This window comes from Vicugna pacos, chromosome 20, assembly GCF_048564905.1.
Source record: "Vicugna pacos chromosome 20, VicPac4, whole genome shotgun sequence".
Lineage (NCBI taxonomy): Eukaryota > Metazoa > Chordata > Mammalia > Artiodactyla > Camelidae > Vicugna > Vicugna pacos.
Window position 1 is genome coordinate 14007907 of NC_133006.1, and position 22905 is coordinate 14030811.

General features: G+C 49.2%; 1 long non-coding RNA gene across 1 annotated transcript in view; it reads right to left on the reverse strand.

The window, feature by feature from the left end:
* Positions 1-325: 325 nt before the first annotated feature.
* Positions 326-22905, reverse strand: part of LOC140687685 (uncharacterized) — a 43170-nt gene continuing 20590 nt past the window's right edge. Inside the window, exons 2-4 of the long non-coding RNA XR_012062118.1 lie at positions 19551-19663; positions 890-993; positions 326-747 (exon numbers count right to left, since the gene is read on the reverse strand). This is a non-coding gene — a long non-coding RNA (uncharacterized lncRNA). The remainder of the gene's footprint in view (positions 748-889; positions 994-19550; positions 19664-22905) is intronic.

The window sequence follows — 22905 nt, forward strand, 5'->3', positions numbered from 1 at the left end:
GAGTAATCGCCTGCATTTTCTTTTAAAGCTCAGCTTCCAGAATAAACCCCTGGGATCAGTTCACATTCAGCCCAAATTCAACAACTCCTCTAAGTGATTAGTTATGTTCATAATTCTATCTCTGAGTAACTCCGTCATTAAACAAAGAATCAACTGTGTTCACTATCAGAGGCTGCACCCCCTGCAAGGTGGACAAGGCAACTGCAGACCTCAGGCTTCAGTAAACCCGGTCCCAGCTCTCCCAGCACAGGATGGGGACTGCCCCGCCATCACACGCATCATCTTCCACGTCATTCACAAAGGGAAGTTTGCGTGGACAACACGATCGAGGTATCCTTTTTATTTTTGTCGTCTTTCAAGGGGAGACATTGTGTTTGGGGGAATGTCCAAGCGGAGAATCTTTTGAACCAGATATTTTCGTCTATGTGCTTATAATAATTTTAAAAGCTTCTACACACTCTGTAAGAGATAAATTAAATGCAGCTTTACTTCCCGTCTGGAGCTGTTGCCCAACAACACACTGCCTTAAATGTGTGATGCTGACTGACGTTTGTCCATCAGGTCGCAGCCCAGGTTTCAGACAACCAGAATTCAGCAGAACCCTGCCCTCTCGCTCTTCACACCCAGGGTCCCTCCTCATCAGTCAGCCATGAAAACAAATCCAGGATGAAGCCAGCGCAACAGCAGATGTAGCCCTTTAGAAGCAGCGTGGATCCACCGAAAAAGCGAAGTCCTTGTGTCTAGTGACTAATGAGAAGATAACAAAGTTCTGCCTTTTACAGAAATGCCAAGAAGTAGTAGGGAAGATGACCAGGGCAGGCATTGTCAGACCAGGTTACATAAGAAACAGACAAAATATGAATTTCAGAAAGAGCCAATGGCTCAGTACCTGATTTCTGCTGAAGACCTTGCTGCTTCTGGAGCTGCCTCTCTGAAGAACTCCTCTTATGAGACGGGGACAGAGGCTGATAAGTTCTGTTGAGATTTTCAACCCTAAGATTTAAATTAAAAAGAAAAGGCTTCTTGTTAGTCAACCACCCATTCAGAAGATTCAATCAAACAAAGCCCCTGCCTTAAGCCTGGAAGGCACTCAACAGCGAGGTCTGCAGGAGTGCAACAGAACCACTTTCAGGCCCTGGACGTATTTTCACGAGCAAGCTTTACATACCAACAGTAATAATAGCCACACAGTAACAACAACACTCGTGGGCCGAAGTCTGAGGCTCACCGTTCAGACAACAATGCTGTTTTTTCCTGAAACAGCCTGTCTTCAAGCTAGAACTTACGATTTAACAAGTTTGAGTTTCAAGGACAAGGAAGTGGACTTGGGTTTCTGCTCTTTTCCTGGGGACAAGCATGAATTGGTCCCTATCCATGGGACAAGAATATGAAAGTGTTCTCCCTCCTGGGAAACGTGTAGGGGGCCCTCTCTTCAAGCAAATCCTGTTTGCTCCACTGCACACCTGTTTTCCTTCCATATTACCACACAGGAGGGATAAGAGGACAAAATCTGGAGACAGTGGAGGCCACACAAATCATTTGCTGTCTGGCCACAGTGACTCATCGTGGTCATGTCTGTGCCCCCACCAGCTGCTTCTGAGGCCCCGTCCCTCCCTTCTCACCCTGACACCCCTGGACCTGGTAGTTTGTTAACCTTAGCCAATCACACTTGGCAAGCTTCAATGATTGGTCCAAAGGGTGCCTTACATGACCAAAGACCTTTCCTAAGACTTTTTAAGCTAGAGCTAGAGAGAAGCCCTTTCCTATTCAGTGATAAATCTGGGAAATGTCAGTCAAGAGCAGGCAGCAGCCACGGCCCCACTGTGTGGAGAAATCCCAACTGAGGTAGGAGAAAGTAGAAGAAGGCTACAGAGAGACTTCTAGCAACTCCAAGTTGAAGGTTTCTCAAGAAATTAAATTCTGTGATTTTTGTTTTGTTTTGTTTTAAAGCAACGAAGAAGGAGAAAGAAAAATAGAGACGGAAGATGTGTGTGTGTGTGGAGAGACGGAGATTGACAGATGCAGAGAGAAAGAAAGAAAGCAGCTGCTTGGAAAAACCCCAAATGGCACAATTTATCTTTAATCCCTAGTGTAGGTTGGAAAAGTGAGAAGATTATGAGGAGCGCTGAGACAAACTACATCAATCAGTTGCATAGAAAATTTGATTTTTTCGTTGAGCATGTGCCCCCCGCCAAACTAAGCATGTGGAGAATCACACGACCTCACTTAAGAAAAGCTAACATTGGTAGTTCAAATTGGTGTAGCAGAAATAGCAGGGGGGCGTCTAGGCCTTTATTACTTGATGAATAAAATGTTGCCTAGAATAAATGGGTCACCGGCCAAGTGCCAGAAACTTCCATGGCTCGGGCTTCCATTGTTACTGGTGTGGGTGATGGTAGAAGTGGAGTAATTCTAGGTCACCTGTGAGGGGAGAAGCTTCCAGATCAGGTCAGTTCTACAGCATGGTTCTGGGAGTGTTCCTGGAAGCACTAGCCAGAGTAGATTCTGTCGCTTGCAACCGAGAACCATATCCTGCAACTGTCTGCATGGTGGTATGGAGCTTGGTGCGTAAGGGAGTACCACCCACATGCCAGCAACTGCAGATATTGCAAACATGACCTTAGGTATCATCTCCTAAAAAGCCCATGAGATACCTCTGCCTTTACTGTATGGATGAGAGAAACTCAACCCAGAGAAGCTAGGTAACTTAGCTTCCCAACAATTAGCAGAGCCCAGATTCAAATTCCAGCCTGAATCTAAAGCCTATGCTCTTTCTTCTGTTCCAGGTATTTCTCATATATGTCCAGGAATTCACTTCCTTAAAAAGCCAGTTTTCATTAAGTTTAGAATTGATCTGAGAATTCCATTTGATAGATCCAAGAAACGTCCATGGGATACGCCAACTCCATATGCCTCCCTCAGCCATGTCTCTCTGTGTTCCACTTTTTTCAGAACCGTGGGTGGGAAAACTGACCTCTCGGGCCACCTAGACCACGCATGACCAGCACCCTGCCTATGTTCCCAGTCTTGCCCTGAATCGTTCTCCCTCCTCACTTACATTGTTCCTTGCTGTGGTCTGAACGTCTGTCTCCCCAAATTCATACGCTGGAGTCCTAGTGCCCAATGCGAAGCTTTTAGGAGACAGGGCCTTTGGAAGGTACTTGGGAGGGGGAAACACTCATGAATGGGATTAGTGCTCTTCCAAAAAGACCCCACAGAGCTCCCCAGCCCTGTCACCATGTGAGGACACAGTGAGAAGTCAGTGACCCAGAAGAAGGCCCTTACTTGACCATGCTGGAACTTTCAGCCTCTAGGTCTCTGAGGAGTACTTGTTTGTTGTTTATAAGCCACCCAGTCTGTGGCATTTTGTTATAGAAGCCCAAACAGATGGACTAATGCAATCCTCACACTGGCTTTTTTTTTCATCTCCTAAAATATTCTAAGATCTTCCCTGGCATTGGTTCAGCATTGTATCTCTATGGCTAGCACCAAATTTGACACTTAGTAAGTGCTCGATATTTACTGATTGAATGAATGGATGATTCCTCTGAGGAGGGCTGCTGTGTTGAGTCTTACTATAGAGCAGAGGGAGTTTGGAAGAACTCAAGTTCTACTCCCCAGAGCCCCATGGCTCAAGTGCTATGAGGTGTAGGATCTCGGCCACTTCCCCTTAGTGTTGGGGAAGAGATAAAGGGGATTTTTCTAAAGGATCTCAATGATCCTATTCGTTGGGTTTATTCCCTTCCACTCTCCAGTGACCTCAAGCTGGGAGCATGGTTGAAGACGCCGGACTTGTTAGAGAAGGGGGTCTAATGGTATCTCATTGGAGAAGTTCATTAGAACATCATTCAATTCTACCCAGCAACTGCATAGACATGTGTGCATGTGACGTGTGTAAGTATACACATTGAGTAGTTGATCCACAAATCTCCCAGGCAGATGACAAGCCTTCAGGAAAGGGGAGGAGAGATGAACAAGTAGAGAAACTTATCTACTGGAGAGATGAGTAAGAGCTACATAACATTCCTCAAGGAGACTGCAATGGAACCTTGTCCTCAACCAGTAAACGTTTGTGTCTGGTCCCAGAGCCCTGGTTTGGGTATCCGAGGGTGGTCTCCCTGGACCCATCCTTATGCCTTTTCACTCCCACACTTTCTGGCAGTGGTGATGTGAAGCAAGCATCATCATAACTGTATAACCCATCTTGGTTCTTTTGTGGCCACTCCATCTAAAAATCACAGATACTTTGGAGGTTAGCAAATGATTTATTTGCTTTCTCCTTAAGTAACAGAACAAATCAGTCTAAAACTCACAAAATACCTAAGAGACCACTGATTGTGGTCCCTCCTAATTTTAAAGTATGAGGAAACTATATCCCAGAGAAGGGAAATGGTTTGCCCTGAGTCACGCTGCTGGGAGAAGCAAGACCAGGTCTCTCAATACCCAGTCTAGGTCTCTTGTCACAGCACCACATGTCCTGCCACCAAGGACCACAGGCTTGATTTACATCACAACCTGTGGGTTCTTCCAGTCTCCAACCTGGGCCCCCACCACGCCGTGGGGGTCTGGATGTGCCTCTTACCTCACACGTTGACTTCAGCAACACCACCCGATTGGTTACGCTGCCGTGGAGCCTAAGTCTCCCATTGTTAATCATCTTTTAAAAGAGTTTAACATCTGCTGCAGGGAAATTTACTGGCCTCAAGTTACTGGCTATAATTTTGGTCATTTGGGGAAAATAATGATGCTACAGTCGTCACTTTCCAAATGTTGCAGGAAACTGACCCAGATCAAGAAACCTCTCAATAAATCAGCTCAAAAACGGCATCCATTTCTAGCCTCGCTATTTAGAATGTTGCAGCTCTGAATCAGTGTCTGGGCTGGAGAAAGCGTCCAACTCAAAGCCTCTAGATTTTAATAATAGCTGCCATTGTTCAAAGAGGGATTCATAACTCTCAGTGGACTCCAGCCAAAAATCTTGAGCCAGATTCGGTATTTATGTATGTTTGGGTGACTAAGTGCTCTGCAAGTTTCATGAGTGGTTCTTTCAACATGGGAGCTACCCACATCTCCAAGCCCTGGTCCTGTTTGTGGACATCACCCTGGACTAAGCCTGCCTTGCTGACACGTCCTCTTTGGCTCTTGATTTACGTACAGATGACAGGGATCATGGTATATTAATAATAAAAACAACAATTAACCCTTATGGAGTGTTTGCTCTGTGCCGGGAGCCAGCCCATTAGACCATGGAACCCTCACAACCCTACGAGGCAGGTACTAGTATTATCTTCGTTTTACACATGAGGAAACTGAGGCACAGAGTGGGTAAATGATCACACGTATAGTAATCAGAGGAGCTAGGATTTGAACTCAAGCAATCTGGCTCCAGAGACCTACTCGCCCCCCTCTCTTTTTAAATAGCTTTATTGAAATACAATTCACATACCATAAAATTAACCCTCTTGAAGTGTATATAATTTCATGTTTTTTAATATATTCACTGAGTTGTGTAATTACCATCACTGTCTAATTTCAGAACATGTTTATCACCCCAAAACGAGGGTCTAAGAGCCTGACCCTAGATTCCATGTCAGGGGTGACCAGGGGATGTCTGCCAGCCTTGGGAGCACCTTCTCCTCATGGAGTTGTCTTCTCTCCTCCTTCCTTGAGGGAATTTCATCTTTCAGACTTCTCTTGACCTGGACTGGGTCTCCTGGACAGGAGACTGGGGATGGACATGTAGGCTGAAGGGGTGGGGTTTATAAAGGGAGATCAGAAAAAGCCATGTCACTCCAGAGGCAAAGCCAGATGCAAGGCCATGGAGCAGAGACTGCAGACGTCAGAGCAAAGCACAAATGAATTAATCACTCTGGGCATTGAGGATCCACAGCCACTAACACCACAGAAAAAGAGACAGCCAGACATTATGAGGCTCCTGATGTAAGAGCACATGTCCACCTCTCACCTAGGGAGAAAAATCAAACCTGAACGTGATCGAGCCTCTAGGTCTAACCGCAGGGAGGCTCTTTTGACAAGAGAGGCTTTAGGACATCAGTTACTTCCTCTTCCTAAACAAGGAACTTGAGCCTACTGCAGTGGCTCAGTGATGCCCAGACAGCCAGGCAGTGCCATTGGCCTGCCCACTCCAAGGCTAGAACCCAGGGGTATCTCAGACCAGGTTGGTGCAAAGATTTATTGTCCCACACACGTGGGGACTTCACAGCCCAGAGGTAGCAAGAACTGGGGGTAATTTCTCAATCCAACACCACCTCTTTCCAGAGGCCAAAAGGCACCTACAACAGAAGTAGCATTTCAAATGCATCCCCAAGCAGTGATCCCTCTTGCCTGTCATACAGGCTGTCAGTGGCAGGGTCTGCAAGATGATATCAGAATTTCCTACCTAAGAATCCTCTGCTATGTCCCCAAGACTTAATAATAACATCCCAGCCCTCTTCCTGTGACAAGCTTTGGAAAAACTGAACTGAGAGTAGGCTGGAAGCAGGTCCCTGAGCCACGTCCCAGGGCCGGGTCTACGAGAGAGAGAGAACAGCCAGTACCAGCTCCTTCTCCTGCTGCTGCCGGGCTCCTGTTTCCCCGCCACCTCCAGCAGCTCCTCCTTTCAGCTGAGGCTCGAGCAAGAATTATGGAGCTGCTATTATTACCCCAGCCCGGTGTCCAGGGCTTGATGGCTGCTGCCCTGGCAGCTCCCACCCAGAGGGGAGCCAGCTGCAGTGACAATAAAACAAAGTCCTTGGCAGCTAAAGGCCTCTCCTCTGCGTGCTGGGGCTGACGGAAGGGATGTGGAGCCAGCTCTGACTCCGGCTCCTTGGGAAGTCTTGGAGCTGGCCTCCCGCCTCCCCAGCATCTGATTCCAAAGGCATTTTTCAGCCCAGCTGGGAAGGGCCGTGACAATCTCAACAAGACTCACTCCATTGACCTTGAGAAATGAGTCTCCAAGCCTCAGCTATCTGTCCAGGGCCTCTTCTAGAAGAGAGAGATATGGGTTTGATCTCACTTGGCTGGCTTCATCAATCCACCAACCAACCAAACGAGCATTTCAAGAACACCCTACACTCAAGGACACCGCTCAGGATTCATTCATCCAGCACATCTTCCCACAGCACTGATTTTGTGTGAGGCATGGTGCCAGGTGCTGGGGAGACATCCCTGCGCAGGGGAGACAGAAAGCCCTGCCCTCCCGGGAGCTTATATGCTACTGTCAGGAAAGAGATGAGGAAGACAATGAGTCAGTGATTTAGTGAAGTAGAAGGTCACAGATGCTACGGGGAATTTAAGCAGAGTCATGGAGACTGGGCGTCTAGGAGGCAGGAGTGAGGTTTAAATGGGTGGCCAGGGAAATGCTAGCTGAGAAGGTAACATTTGAACCAAGACATGAAGGAGGTAAAGGGTCAAAACCTGAGCCCCCAGCTGAATCATTATGCTGTGCGCCAGAAACTAACACAACATTGTAAATCAACTATACTTCAATTAAAAACAAAAACAAAATCAAAAACCAAAATAGATCATCTTAAAGCCTTGTTTTACCTTGGCATCCATCCTATAAGGAGATTTACCCTCCTGAATTTTTTCGTTCACTTTAACTAAAATTCACTCATTTATGCTGAACAAAGAGTTGAATAAGAATTGATTACATGCCACCCACTGTCTTTGGCAGTGGGAAGTCACACATGAATAAGACATAGCCCTGACTGTCACAGAGCACAGATCTGAACTGGGAGGAGCAAACGCATGGACGAAGAATGCTGATGCAAGCAAGTGGGAGGGAGGATCATGCCCAAAAGCTTTACTTCTAGGCCTGAAGTAATGCGCAGGAGAGATCTCCCAGAGTCCCAGGCAGAAAGCGCACAAAGGCAGTGAGACAGGAAACAGAGGAAGCAGCTCTTTTGGGACCAGCAAGTCCGGTGTCATGACCAGAGAGAGCAGTGTGTGCGGAAGACACAGGGAAGTGGCTGGAAGGGGTATGCAGCCTGCAAGACGGCACCCGCTGGTCCCTGCCCCTGGTGTTCATGCCTTCGTACGACCCCTGCCCTGGAGCATGGGCGCCCAGACCTACTGTCTCACTCTAACAAGGCTAGGGCTTCCTTCGTGGGTGCTCTCTCTTGCCCTCTCACTGGCTCACTTTGAGGGAAGCCAGTGCCACGTTGTGAGCTGCCCAATGGAGAGATCCATGTGGCAAAAGATGGATGTTTCTGGCCAATAGCCAGCAAGAAACTGAATCCTGCCAATGACCACATGAGTGAGCTTGGTCCTCCTCCATTTGAGCCTTCAAATGAGACTGCAGCCTGGCTACCACCTTGATGGCAGCTGTATGTGGACCTGAGACAGAGGACCCAGCTGAGCTGCCCCCAGACGCCTGCTCCACAGACACTGGGAGACAATAACCATTCACTGTTTTAAGCTGCTAGGTTTCGGGTCAATTTGTTATACAGCAAGAGATGACTAATACAAGTGGGTCTCAGACATTTCAAGCATGATGGTGAAATAATCAAACCTGTTCTTTAAGCATTGGGTTGACTGGCAGTAAGAGGCCTCTGCAAGAGCTCCTGAAAGGAGTGAGAGGAGAGGCAGAGAGAACAGAGAGGAATGAAGGAGAGAGCTGGTGAGGCTGGACTCCAGTTCCAGGAGAACATACCTTCCATTCATCTGGTTACTCAAACCGAAAGCCTCAGTTCTGTCATCGACTGCTCCTTCCTCACACCCCATGCTCAATTCACCAGTAAATTTGTCTCCACCTTTCTCTCCCTCTCCCAGGACTGCTCTCCACAAGGCAGCCAGATGGTGCCACTTTCCTACTCAAAACCCACCCGGGACCTCTAACTGCTCTTAGAATAAAATCCAAGTCCTCCCATGGACTGGAGGCCTATGTAAGCTGCCTCCTCATCCCCAGGCTCCCTCAGCCCTAGCCAGACAGTCCCTCTGTCTGGGACTCTCTCCCTGCAGACGCTCTGCTTGCTCCACTCTCTCCTTCAGTCCCTTCAGAAAAGGCTTCCTGATGAGAAGGCATTTAAGCTGCAAGCCCAAAGGAAAACCATGGCACCATCTTGGATGGCTTCGGGAAATTGGCCTCATTGCCTTAGAATCATATCACCCGTGGCAGGATTAGCACTGTTTGGTGGAGCCAAAGCTTTCCTGGATGATGCCAGGACTGTGGGGCTGGAGGCTCGATTAACCAGGGAGAATGGGGGACACTCTTCTTGGTGGTCATTGTACGTGTGGGACATCTCAGCAGTAGCCCCTTGCACCTTTCACAGCTGCTTTAACTGTCCCCAACCCTTCCCCTAGGCCAGTGGGCTCGATCCGCAGGCCAGGCTGCAGATGTCACCACCATCGCCTGCTCAGTCGGGTGACGGAGGCACAGGGAGGTAAAGTGACTTCTCCCAGGCGTTCTGGTTCCCAGTTCAAGTGCACTTCATCCTTGAGTCCTTAACACAATGAGTGCCGGACAAGGAAAAGTAAATACATCTTAGTAAGAAAATGAGTGACGTGTAGAAAGTGCTTTGTTGATGGCTATTCATTTATAACTATTTTAACTTATTACGTTGTGGGTTTGAAGCAGCTGTTCATTAAGCTGACCTTCACTGGCCACCTCCCAACCATGCGGTTAGGCGCTGGGCTGGGCAGCAGCTACCCCCTCTGCATGCCCAGGATGGGCTGGGCGTGGTCCATAAGGCCCAGGCTGGGGCTTCTCTGTCTGCAGGGCCAGGGGAAGGGGGCCTAGAAAAAGGAAGGCTTTCAGGGCAGTGGCCTGGAGCTGGTGAGGACCACAGCCCCCAGGGCCAGATGAAGGGGCTTCACAGCCCATCCTCCCTGAACTTACAGCCAGCATCACTCCGAGCTCTTAAGGGGCCTACCACGGGACACGGGACCCGCCAGCTGGCGGCGAGGCCCTAGCAAGGATGGTGATGGGCTCTGGCAGTGGGTAGGGCCATGGTGATGTCAAACGACTCCACGGGACAACCCGGTGAGTCACCAGGGCGCCCCTCCCCACCGTCCTCCACCTCATCATCCCCCTTACAGGCCACCCACAATGTCCTAGAAATGCCAACTCCTCTGTTTTCACTTTTTCCCTAAAGACAGAAGGAAAAAAAAAAAGACAAGAAGTTGGAAAAGCAAAGGGTCAGTAGTGAGCAGGGAGGCGCCATCGGGAGGAGCCAGACAGGGTGGGAGCAGAGGGCTTCAGGGACAAGGAACCTTCAGCCCCACTTGTGCTGACAGGAACCCCCCACACCTCCCGGGCCAGACTCGAAAGGGGCTTTAAGCACCATCTCATCCAACCTTAGTTTCAAGTCAACTGATGTTCAAAGAGGTTCGACGAATTGCCCGTGTTGGTAATTAAGCCAGATTTGTTCTGGCCTTAGAGAGTGGAAGGGAAAGTTGAAAAAATAGTTACCTTGGACAGAAAGCCTGTGTTTTAAGGCACTCAACCATATAATGACACCTAATCATTTACCTATGATCGGTCTCCGTCTGGTTTCCTCTAAGCAAGTCTAAGTTCCTTAAGGAGGGATTTGTTTCCAAGAGTCTCTTGTGTCACAGACACCCAGGAAGCCCTGGCTCAAATAAGTGAACAGAGAAGGGGAAAGAACAGTAGACGAAGCCCACGCAATGAACAGAATAAATGATGAGCCGAGAGACCCTCTTAAGGCGCCTGCAGCTCACTCCTGCTGAGAAGTCAACACAAAATTAAAAAGCAGTGTGGACCACAGAGAAAGAACAAACTAGTGGTTACCAGTTGGGGGAGGGAGGCGGGGAGGGGCAAGATAGGGGAAGGGGATTAAGAGGTACAAACTATTAGATAAAATAAGGGACAAGGATATATTGTACAACGCGGGGAATATAGCCAATATTTTACAATAACTATAAATGGAGTATAACCTTTAAAAACTGTGAATCACTGTTGTACACCTGTAACATATATTATTGTACATTAACTATACCTCAATAAAATTTTAAAAAGTTTTTTTTAAAAAAAAAGCAGTGTGGTCTAGTGGAAAAGCACAGAATCATAAAGAATGGTAGCCACACGATTAATAATGTCAAGAAATGTACGTGGCATGGCCCACCGTTTTGTCACAGAGCCTCTCCATCATGGCCTTGGACTGCCAGCCGGGGCGAGTCGCTAGCAACGCCAGACCAACTCAATTTCCACACCTGCCTTGAATGAAAAATAGGATTTTTCAGTGCCCGCCTCGTGTTTATCAGACTCTCCAGGGGACGTGAGAAGTTTGGAAAAAGCATGATCTAAAATTACCATTGTTTTTTTTTTGAAGTCCCTATTTCATTTATTTTGAAATTTCAAAAAAAAAAATCAAGAGAGGGCTTGAGATTTTTTAACGCTCATCAGGAGGGGAGTCCAAGTTTGAAAGGCCGAGAAATCCCATAAATGTGTCTGCTTCTGCCAGGGGCACGCTCCCCACTCTCTGGTGTCCTCAGGAAGAATGCAGAAGGGATGAGCTGGGGATTCCTTCCCCCACAATCCTCCTTGTGAGGGTAACAAACAGTCCTCCAGTGTTAAAGAATCACTTTCATCTTCCTCATTTTATTTGACCCTTGTAATAGCTCCATGAGTTGGGCAAGAGCCCAACCTAATAATACAAATACTCGCTGAAGACGACCGGAAGAGGCATGGCGCTCAACAGACAAGGAAACTGGCCCCTAAGAGTTAAATGGCTCCAAGACTCACAGACAGAAAACGAACTTACGGTTACCAATGGGGGAAGGAGGTGGGAGGGGATAAATTGGGAGTCTGAGATTTGCAGATACTACTATGTATAAAATAGATAAGCAACAAGTTTCTACTGTATGGCACAGGGAACAACATTCACTATCTTGTAACCTATAATGAAAAAGAATATGACAATGAATATACGTACGTACATGTATGTACATGTATGACTGAAACATGATGCTGTACACCAGAAATTGACACGACATTGTAAACTGACTACACTTCAATTTTTTTTTATTTTAATTTTAAAAAAGAGTGAAATGACTTCTAACTATGGGTCTGAAAGGCGCTACTGAGGCCTCTCCCTTCCCAGGTGGAGAAATGAGGCCCAGAGAGGGAAACAGGTTGTTCCATCACCCAGTCCCAGGTCCCCCAAATCTCTACAATCCAGAGTTCTGTCACCACATCACACGACCCCCCCGGTGGTCCCCTGCCCTGGAGAGCAAGCAGGGAGGAGGCACGGGGGAGGGAACTGACAGGGACTGAGCACCAGAGCCACCAGCAGCAGGGCTCAGCCACTTACTGGAGACTGTTTATAACCTCGCTCTTTGCACTTCTGGACTGACTGAGCACGTCCCTATCTCTGAGTCACTCCACCCCATCCTCCAAGCACTGTGAGTCTGAGCCCATGGACATCTTGGGCTCTTCATCTGGAAATGGCCATGATTACCACGTGCTGCATCCGAATCACAGAGACGGGGCGTGCCACTGCTGGTGGTGACATCAAGGTCCCTGACTCCCACTGGAAGGCCCTCGCCCAGTGCTGCTGGGAGACCAGCCTGAGATGAGCCAGGTTTTCCCTGTATGAGAGCACAGGGAAACTCCAGCAAGAAACAGCCCCAGTGCCCTAGTGCCCCAGTGCTCCTACACAAGCCAACTTGTTAAGCAACCACTGTCGAATTAGGCCAGGCATGTTCTTTTCAAAATTCAGATTTTATTTGCGAGGTTTGCTTCTCCACCATCGAGGTCTGTCTCAGGCACGCGATGGCTTTTGGGGTTGGGCATTCCTGCTGGGGCCCTAGAGCAGCCTCAGGAGCTAGCCTCCTGTGGGCCCAGCAGTTCAGGCTCTGATACAAGCTCTCAGGCCGTTTCTCATGTGCACACCAGTGTCCGCATGTCCCAACAGTCGGTCACACAGGGTGCCCTGTTCCAGGCAGCTATGCCTGGGCTGCAAGTCTGGGTGGGCAAATTGGTAAACTCCCATTGACACACATGGGAAATTTCTAGTTACTAAAATATAAATCTTTCACTTGGCAAAACTCATTCCTCACCCCATGGATACAAGAACATTCCCCAGCTTGCTGGTTTGGCATTCATATTCTTTCTTTGAACAACTCTCTTCATGCTTCCTTCTAGGTCCACAGAGTGGGTCTTTAGTGTAGTTCCTCGCAAACAGGAAGCTTCCAGACGTCAAAAAAAATAAAATGGTTCTCACTTCTCTGTCTTCTTAGAATACATGTGAGGGGGACTCAGATGGCTAAACGGCAGCTGGGCAGTACAGCAGGGAGGGCACTGGCCACTGGGTCTGACCATTGGGCTCTAATCCCAGCCTTGTCACTTTGCTGTGTGGCCTTGGGCAAGTTACTTCTCGTCTCTGGGCCCCAGTTTCCTAGTTTGTAGTGTAACCTGCTTGTTGGAGTTGAAGTCCAGGGGAGCCTGCCTGCTCAGAGTTTATAAGAGTCCAAGGGTCCCTGACAGCCAGGACTCAGGAACCAGGGACATCTTGGGTGAGCCACGTCACCTCCAGGTGCCTGTGCAGCACTGAAATGATGATGATAAAATGCCTGCTTCTTTGGGGGTTGCGAGGAGTAAATGAATTAATCCACATAAAGTGCTTAGAACAGTGCTTGACACATGAGGAGCACTAAGCATTAGCTTGTACTTTGGTTACTTCAACAAGGGTTGTGTCTGACTCATTTTTGTGCCCTCAGCACCTGGTGTGAGTCCTGGCAGGCACTGGTGGAAAGGAGCCTTGAATAAAATAGTGAGAAAAGAAACCTGGCGCTCGAAACTAAATATATGAAAGGGGAGGGGAGGTTTGAAGGGCAGCTGTTTCGTGTAGCAGATAGATTCCCTGCCCCTGGCCCTTTGAAATGCCTGTGTCCACATGGCTGGGAGAGGGATGTGATGTCCCCAGCACCCCCATCCCACTTCTGGAGCCTGGGGAGAGCCTGGCCCCTGACTCCTGGTCTGTGGTGGCCCCTGCACCCCCCAATTTAGCCCGTCTCAATCACCCCAAAATGTCCTTTCATCCCACCCTGAGTTCATCTTCAAACCTCAGGGAAACAGTAGTCAAAAAAGAAACAGCCCTCCGCCCCTCAGCCCCTGGCCAGTAATCTGAGCTGCAGAAGGAAAGGGGCAATTATGGTTTGGGGTTTCTCCCCCTCCTTTTCCAGCTCCTTGACTCAACTCTTCATCTTTCTTCTGCCTTTTGAGAGCTCAGCGTTTAGCTCAACTGGCCTCTCTTCAGGGGCGGCAGGAGGTGGGGGGCACAGCCAGGCCCTCCGCCTCCTCCTGAGCAAGACTGGGGCCCAAGAGCAGTGGCCCCAGGGGCCCTGGTGCCCCCTGCTCGTCCACCTCCCGGCCACTCTTGCCAAGCGTTGGGCAGGCTCACCCCGCTCACGGAAGAAAATTTATTAGCCGAGGCGGCAGGGAGGGCCGGGGTTACTGAGACGTCATTACTCTTACAAAATATACTATGGGACGTTTACTAGTGTCCCGTGAAGTGGGCCCATAAATCAGGGGCTCCGCGGCTCTTGTCAGGAGAAATGAGGAAAGTGCGTTTGCTCACGCCCACCGTGGCCTTGACCTTGACCCCAGCCCTGAGCCAGGCCCCGGTGCTGGGCATAGCACGGCCACAGCACGGCCACTGGCCACCCCCGGGGGTGCCCGCCTGGCCTCAGGGCTGGACACGGGTCTGTCCCAGCTTGCATGTTCTGAATGAGAACGTCATCCAGTTTCAAATCCACACGTATCACACACTGAATCTCTCCTGGAAATAATATTTCCTCTGCCAATTTTATTCTCCTGGCCCTAGGGACCTACAAAACTTCTGTGCAGCGTGAGCCTGTTTCTAATATATACATATATGAAGGAAATAAACCCAAAGGTTAACAGTGATCCTCTCTGGGCAGAACAATTATGGGTGATTTTTATTAACTTCTTTATCCTTCTCCAGATTTTCCACACTTCAAAAATATAAATATGTGCGACTTTTATTATCAGAAAAATGTTACTTTTTTAACAAAGTAAATTCAGGAATCAGTCATGAGGAAATATGAAAATGTCCATGTTATTCATATTAAAAAAAAGTAAAACTATAAACAACCTAAATGTGTAACCATTACTCTACATTACCAGGACAGAATATCACACAGCAAACATTTTTGTTTGCATGTGCTAATGAACAGTATATAAAAATTGTACATAAGAAGCATGCCTAGAAAGAAATATTATTGTTGTAATAAGGTGTGGGCTTCTGAAATATTTTCTTTTTCTCTTCTCTCTTTTCTAAATATTGTATAATGTGATTATACTTCTTTTGTAATTTTTAAGTGTTTGAAAAGAGAAAAAAAATGCAACCTGGGTCTGGGGACCCTGCTCCCCCCGCCCATGGCCCAGTACCACACACGTGTTCTCACTCCACATTAAAACATGAGGCCCGGGGTGCCGTGGTGGGTTCAGTTCCGTTGGGACAATCTGGGACAATCAGCCCTACCAATGAACTTTTTATGGAGTTTCTGACTTTGAAGCTAAGTAATGAGACTTGGCCCCTGACCAGGCCTTGAAATGTTCAAAGTGGTCTCCCCCCATCAGTTAGCTAATCCGAGGCATCTGAGGTGGGCTGGCGGGCGGGCTGGCGGGCAGGCAGGCAGGCAGGCCCTGGTTTCTGGGGGAGGACAGGAGAGGTAAGTGTCCCTGCCCAGGCCAGGCCAGGAGTTCTGAGGGCCTCCCTCTAGCCAGACCCCTACCCCTCACTCAGCAGCCTGTGTGCACAGACCCCTTCCTCCTGTCTTACATTTGATGGCGATTCCAGAGAGGGAGGGAATTCTCAGGGCTCTGAGCTGGTCCTGTCACTCAATGAAGGGCTTCATTTGGAAATGAAACCTCTATAAGGAAACAGGCTGGTCTCGAGCGCCCCCTGGCTGCCGGGCACATCCACTGCGGCAAACCACTATCCACATCTTAGCCCAGGCTAGAGGTGCAGGCCCTGGTCTCTCCTCAAGGGAAGTCTCTGGGAGTTTTCTAGATGCTGGGTACCAAGAAACTCTCCCTCACTCCCACTCCAAGAATTTAAAGACAAATCGAGCTTCCTCAGTGAAGGAATTCCTCCACCCCAGGAGGGGGCATGTTTCACTAGGTCTGGCTTTTTGGTGGGGTGGTCTTCCCCACCTTATTTCTTTTAGAAGTAGTCACTCTCCTGACCTGATGGGCATGGGGCAGGTGAACCTCTGCCCACCCCAATCATCGCCCTTCGCTCCACATTTTGAATGGCTCTCACAGCATTTGGAATTTCAGAGGCATTTGGTTTTGGTTTTTAACAGGAATGGGGGGCGGGAAACCTTTGTCTTGAAGCAATGCGTTCTCTTGGCAGCTCTAGGGAGCCTGGCAATGTTGAGACCTTTCCTGGCAGGGCTGAGAGGATGAGCTGGTTGGTTGTGGTGTGTTTAGAAGTTTAAAACAGCAAGAAGACAGAGCGAGGGTTTGCGGGAGGGGTGGGTGTGGGCTCGGGGGGGGGGGTGACAAGACCTCCAGATCTGTTCTTCTCTCTACTGTAAATTACAAGCCTGCTTTTTAAAATTTCCTTTCCCAGAACAATGTTATTCATTCAATTCCAAAGTAAACACTGGGCTTAGATACTCAACAGTTTGGGAGAACAAACTGTCCTCGTTGTTAAGGTCTTTTACCTGTCAGGGGCCTGATTAAACCCATATATCTTCATGGCAGCCATCAGCAGCTGTCGTGGGCTGTGAGGAAGGACCAGGACCAGCCCCTTGCGTCCGCATGGGCGAGGGCAGCCCCTTGGTGCCAGCCCTGGGCTCAGGGCTTTCCCTCTCTCTGGGGCGGCTACAGTAGGGTGTCTGTTCAGGGTTCCTGCCTGACCTCGAACTTCTAGGATAAGGGGCAGATGAGAAGAAGTGCTGAGGCCCAGAGGGCACCAGAAAAGGGGGAGGAGGCGGAGAAAGTGGCGTCTGAACTGCCTTCAAAGTGATAGATGTTTGTACTACAGAGGAGCTGATTTGGGGAGAGACGCAGGCCTTGGGTAGTAAATCGTGCGATCCGATGTCGGTGCTAAGAATATGGAAGCCCATTTCCTTTCTCCTAGGGGAAGGCCGCTTAATTAAGAGATCTTGGGTACTCGACTTCCTCATAAATTTTAGAGGGCTGTAAAACTCGGGAGTGTGTGCGTGTGTGTGTGCGCGCGCGCGCCTGCAGGGTAGGCAAAGAGGAGCATATTTGGAGCTCTGTTCAGAATGGCACTCACACCACTGCTCGCCCTTTGTGTCTCAGTTTCCCTGGTGGAGAGTGGCCGCATCTCACACCCCAGCTCGCAGGGAGCATCAAGAGACTAGGCTGGAAACCTCCAAGTGCTCTGACTGCTGAGCAGATGGAAGGGGGCTGGGACGCCTATAAGGAGACGAGGGAAGGAGGGTTGGACCCCACTGCCTGTGTTGTTGAGGTAGACGCCCAGCCCTGCCCCGGTCCCCAGGTAACGTTGCAGATGACAGGAGCAGGGCTTCCATCCTTCCCAGCTCTCACCCTGGGGGTGCCACTGGCTCCTGGGTGAGCCCTCCTCGGAAGCCCGTGGCTGGAATCTTAAGTTTCCTGCTCTCCTCTAAGGGATATTTAATTTCCCAAGCACAGTCTGTTTCTCTTCCAGAAGAACTCGCTTCCCCCTTGGCTTATCTGATGGTGGGAATGTCAGGGAGCAGCTTGTCACCCTATCATTTTCCACAGAAGCGAACATTAACGGTTGGGAAGCAGTGGTGCCGAGGGGCGGGGGGTGTCCCGAGGAGCCAGTGATGCCACCACTTGGCAGGGGAGGGGAACGCGATCACTAGACAGGAGGCCAAGGAAGGAAAGAAAAGCCGTCCATCCTAGAACCACTCGAGCTAAGTCAAGCTCGTGCTGGCGTGGAAAGAGAACACTCTGGGTGGTGGCATGTTCCCTCCAGAGCACACTTCAACTCTCGTTACCTCAGGTCCCACAACATCCCAGACGATGGAACAGCTCAGGCCAGGGTACTGGCCCACATTGCAGAGGGGCAGCTCAGTAGTGGCCTGTTGCAGGCACATTGCCAGAGGTTGGTAAATCCAGTCCCCTGACCCACTTCTGCTGGGCCCTCATCACACGTTGAGTCAGCCAGTGTCAGCTTGGCAGGGCTGGGGTGATGCTGTGTTTCAGGACCGCTCACTAATGGACTGTGAGACAGTGTGTGACAGAAGCATAGAAGCTGCTTTGACTTCCGTGGCTCCAATGCCCTTGATGGAGGGCGGATCCGTGGCAGTGATGCCCAGTATGTGGGGTGGTTGGGGTGCCCTCTGGGCTCCCAGCTGACCTGCCTACTTCCTTGAAGTCCCAGATTCCATTTCACGGGGAGCACTAGCGAGCATCACATTAGGCATGTTTCTGAGCGTGCCAGGCCCAGGGTAGTCTCCCAGGACACACTGGTTTCACTCTTCCAGAAAATAGGAACACACATCTGAGCCAAACAACTGGTGGGCGGCAGCCCCACCCTGAGCTGTACTTGCTGAGGAAACAAGATAAGGTGCTAGCACCTGGTTTGTTCATGGGCTCTTTCCTTCAAAGATGGTGACGCCAAGGATACAGGGAACGGGGGTCAGAACACAGAAATGAAGTCTGGCGCTACAGGGAGAGAGCTGAGGGTTCCAAAGTATTACAGCCCGAAACATACTCTCCTTGCATCATTGTTGTTGTTTTGTTTTGTTTTGTTTTTGTTTATCTATTTTTTCCTACAATAAATATGCATTGCTTGTATAATGCATGAAATAATAAAATAGTTTTAAAAGAAAATGCACATACAGAGCACATAAGACCCCTAGTTGTTTTCCTTTCCTTGCACTCAGATGCCTCAGAAGGTAGGTTAAAGTTACAAAAACTCTGTTTACACAAAACTTTTGGGAGTATCACTGTTAAGTGATTCAACTGACAAATGTATACCGACCATCTCACCTGTGTCGGGCACGGCGCCATCTTGTGACGACACGGAGATGAAGGAATCACTCTCCCTGACCAACCCCACACAGCTTCCAACAAAGCCCTGTGAATTCTTTACACCTTCCACCTCTAGAATATGTGAGAGACCTAAAGACCCACCCCAGACTCCTGCCTGGCCAGTGACATGTGCTGGAAGTAGGCCTAGACCATGAATCAGAGAGAAGGACTGCAGTCCCAGCTGCGTAACTCTCTGTGTGACTTTGGGCAAATCCCTTCCCCTCTCTGGGCTTCCGTTTCCCCACCCGCACCACAACAGGTTGGCCTATAGGACTCCAGTTGTGCGGTCCTGTCATCCCTCTTGCCCAGGCCTGTCCTGGAGTCCCCAGGCCCCCGTCATGTGCTATCTGGGCCCAGCGCTCGCCCCAATGTCCCCCACCCCATTTGTCCATGCTGGTGACCCGGGTGGCACTGCTGGCTTTCCTGCTGGACTGGGTCCAGAGAACATGGCCTTTCCAGAAGGTGAGGAGTGGCCTGTCCTCCTCCCCTGGCCTCCTTGCCATCTCCATCCCATCATGCAGAACAAGAGATGAAAAACAGTATAAAGAAGATCTGGAACACTCACTTTTAAGGAAATAGGAATCAACGGCAGAGGATGAGCGCCCCACTACAACACACAGGTCTTCGCTGAATTACGAGCCGAGGTTTCAAGTTAGGCATATGCCCCCGTTTCTGTATCTGCATGAGAAATAAGAGACACCTGCTCTGAGCTGATTGTTGGCCCCCCACATTTAGCAGTGCGTCCGTTTGAATGTACATACCTGCCCAAATTCAGTGTATCTGTATATCAGTGTCCATGGAAAGATCTCTGACCTAGAAAGCCTGCTTTGGGACCCTCTACTGACCAATTGGTGACTTTGAGCCCATCCCCCCACCCTGAGCCTCAGACTCTCCTTTTACACACCAGAGGAGGCCCCCACATCCTCCCTGCCTGGATCCCCGAGGCCCTCCAGCCCTGACTGCTGGGACGTACAGGGAAGGACCCTGCAGGTGAGGCTGCCTCTGATGGCACTGCTTCCCCAAGGCATGGACGGTGGCCCCAGCTGGCCTCCAAGGTGCTGACCAGCCCACCGCTGGGTGGTATGGTGACACAGTTCATGGCTCTGCTGGCTTCTACTCTGCATATTTTGGAGGCCACCCTGAAAACCTTTCGGGTAGCCAGCATTACCCCATCCCTTCCTCTGATCCCTGTGGAAACAACTTGGCCACATCAAAAGGTCTTTGAGGGAGATTTAAGCTTCCATGTGGGCCCAGCCATTATCCCAGGGGCCCAGCAGACCTCCCACGGCTCAATTTGCCATAGACAAGCTCAGGGTCTGCCTTCTGTTTCCACATAATTATTAGCACTGTCTCATCTCACACTCAAGTGTGACCCACTTTGGAAGATAAATATCTGGTGACCCTACCCCTGAGGTAGAGTGGCCTTCCCAGAAGCGAGGGTTTGGATCTCACTACACCAAGTTTGGGGGCACAGACCCACTCTAGGCCAAAGTGTGAGGAGGACTGCAGGGGTTAGGGTCTTCTGGTGTCTGCCACCCAGCCTGCAGCAGCCCATTCCGAGGCCATGTTTCATACCCTTCCCAGGAACAGGTATCTCAGATCTACCTGTTCTCCTAGCACAGGCTTCTCAAAGTGTGGTCCCTGGACCAGCATCATCAGCATCAGCTGGGAACTTGCTAGAAATCCAGGGTCCCCGGACCTGTTAGATGAGGAACTCAGGGGGTGGGGCCCAACAATCGGTGTTTTAACAGACCCTCCAAGGGATGCTGACACCAGCAAGAGACAGAACGCTGCCCTAGACAATGTGAGAACAGACCTGGGTGGGAATGCCCGAGGCCTGGGCCTCCTCCACCTCCTGTTACAGACAGACATGCCAGGGGCTGTGGAAGTGACCTGTAGCCTGAATTCCCATGGAATGCCGCCTACACCTCTCCTGGATTGCATCTGACTGCCTGTGTTTCCCTCCCTCTGCAATAAGGTGTCAGACCGCTCAGCTGAGCTAACTGTAACCCGAGCAAGACGTTCTCTCCTCTGGGCCTCAGTTTCTTCATCAAAACAACTGAGGGATTTGCTCAGATGACCTTAAGGTCCCTTCCAGGTGTGACGTTCTTTCTTTGTTGATAAATCCTCCTCCAGATAATGTCCACACTTCATGGGACCCTCAGGGCTAAGGCTATGACAAGATGATTACAGACGATATTTCAAGACAGAGGGGCTTCTGGTGACCCTTAAATCGATCTTAGACTCTTACACTCAAAAGAGGCTCAAGGGCAGACTTCCTCAACCTGAACACTACTGCAAACTTTATACCCATAATTCTTTGTTGTGGGAACATTCTGGGCACAGTAGGCTGTTTGCAGCATCCCTGGCCCCCACCCACTAGACGCCAGTAGCACCCCCAAGTCACAACAACTGCAAATGTCTCCAGGCCTTGTCACAGGTGCCCTGGGGGAACCAGTCACCCTCGGATGAGAACCACAGCCCCGTGGGCTTTCTGGGCTGCGAGCATTCCTACTCTCCTCCCCAAAATTCCCCCATCCTCTCCCAGGGCAGGAACCTCCCGCATGGCTGGCTCAGCATACAGGTGTCGGCATGGATGCTAAATGCCTTGTGAGCTCTACCAGTACTGCCTCCAGCCCAGCCCCACCCAGGTGAGCACATTTATCCAGTCCAGTTCATTCAGCCCTCCAGATGAGGGCTGCCTTATCCTGCCTTCACCACTTCCTAATGATGCAACCTTGGACAAGTTCCCCAACCTCTCAGAGCCTCACTGTTCTCATCTGCTAGATAGGAACAAGCCCCCCTACCCAGCTGATACTATGATATCACTTAAATGGGATGTACATAAAGCACCGGTCAGCTTGGACTCAACAATGGTATTATGATGAGGAAATATAATGGAAGACTACTCAGCCACAAAAAAGAATAAAATAATGCCATTTGCAGCAACATGGATGGATCTGGAGATCACCATTCTAAGTAAGCTAGAAAAAGAAAGAAAAATTCCGTATGATATCGCTTTTATATGGAATCTTAAAAATAAGAAAAAGGAAGACTAATGAACTTATCTATAAAACAGAAACAGACTCACAGACATAGTAAAGAAATTTATGGTTACCGGGGGGAAAGGAGATGGGAAAGGTATAAATTGGGAGTTCAAGGTTTGCAAATATTAACCACTATATATAAAATAGATTAAAAAAAACAAATTTCTTCTGTATAGCATAGGGAACTATATATTAAATATCTTGTAGTAACCTATAATGAAAAGGAATATATGTATGTACATATGTGACTGAAACATTACACATTGTAACTGACTATACTTCAATTTAAAAAAAAATAGGAGTCATGCTACATTTTAGCATTATTCTTTTCCTTCTTTCTTCCTGCAAATTACAATTTCATCTTCAATCCACAAAGGTAAATCTGCCCCAGGAGAGATTCTATTTCTTTTGTTTGGATTTTCTTCTGCCGTGATCAGAGCTGCCCGCCACCGTGGGTACAGGTAAAGCTAGAAGGACACTTCTCAGTGGCTTTGGGGGTTGAAGAGAGCTTAGCTGTGTGGATCTCTGCCCGGCCCTGCGTGAGGGAACACAGGAGTCCAGACCACAGACTCGAGGCCTCAGGGCCAGACGGGACATGAGGAAAGGATGGGGTGGGAGGGCCGGGGACCTGGGAAGCACCAGGCATCCTTTACAAGGGAAACCACCTCTAGTCAGCTCCAAATAGTTGCTCCACACAGGAATGTGGACATAGGTTGTCATGGCTCCCACATACGTGGGAAACTGAAAACCTGCATCTTTATGTGAAATTTCCAGATTTTTTTAAAAAACATTTAAAGCCTCTGGTAGAGAGAGATCCTAAAATAACTCATTAATTTAATAGTCACTCAAAACAGTCCTGTGAAATATGTACTG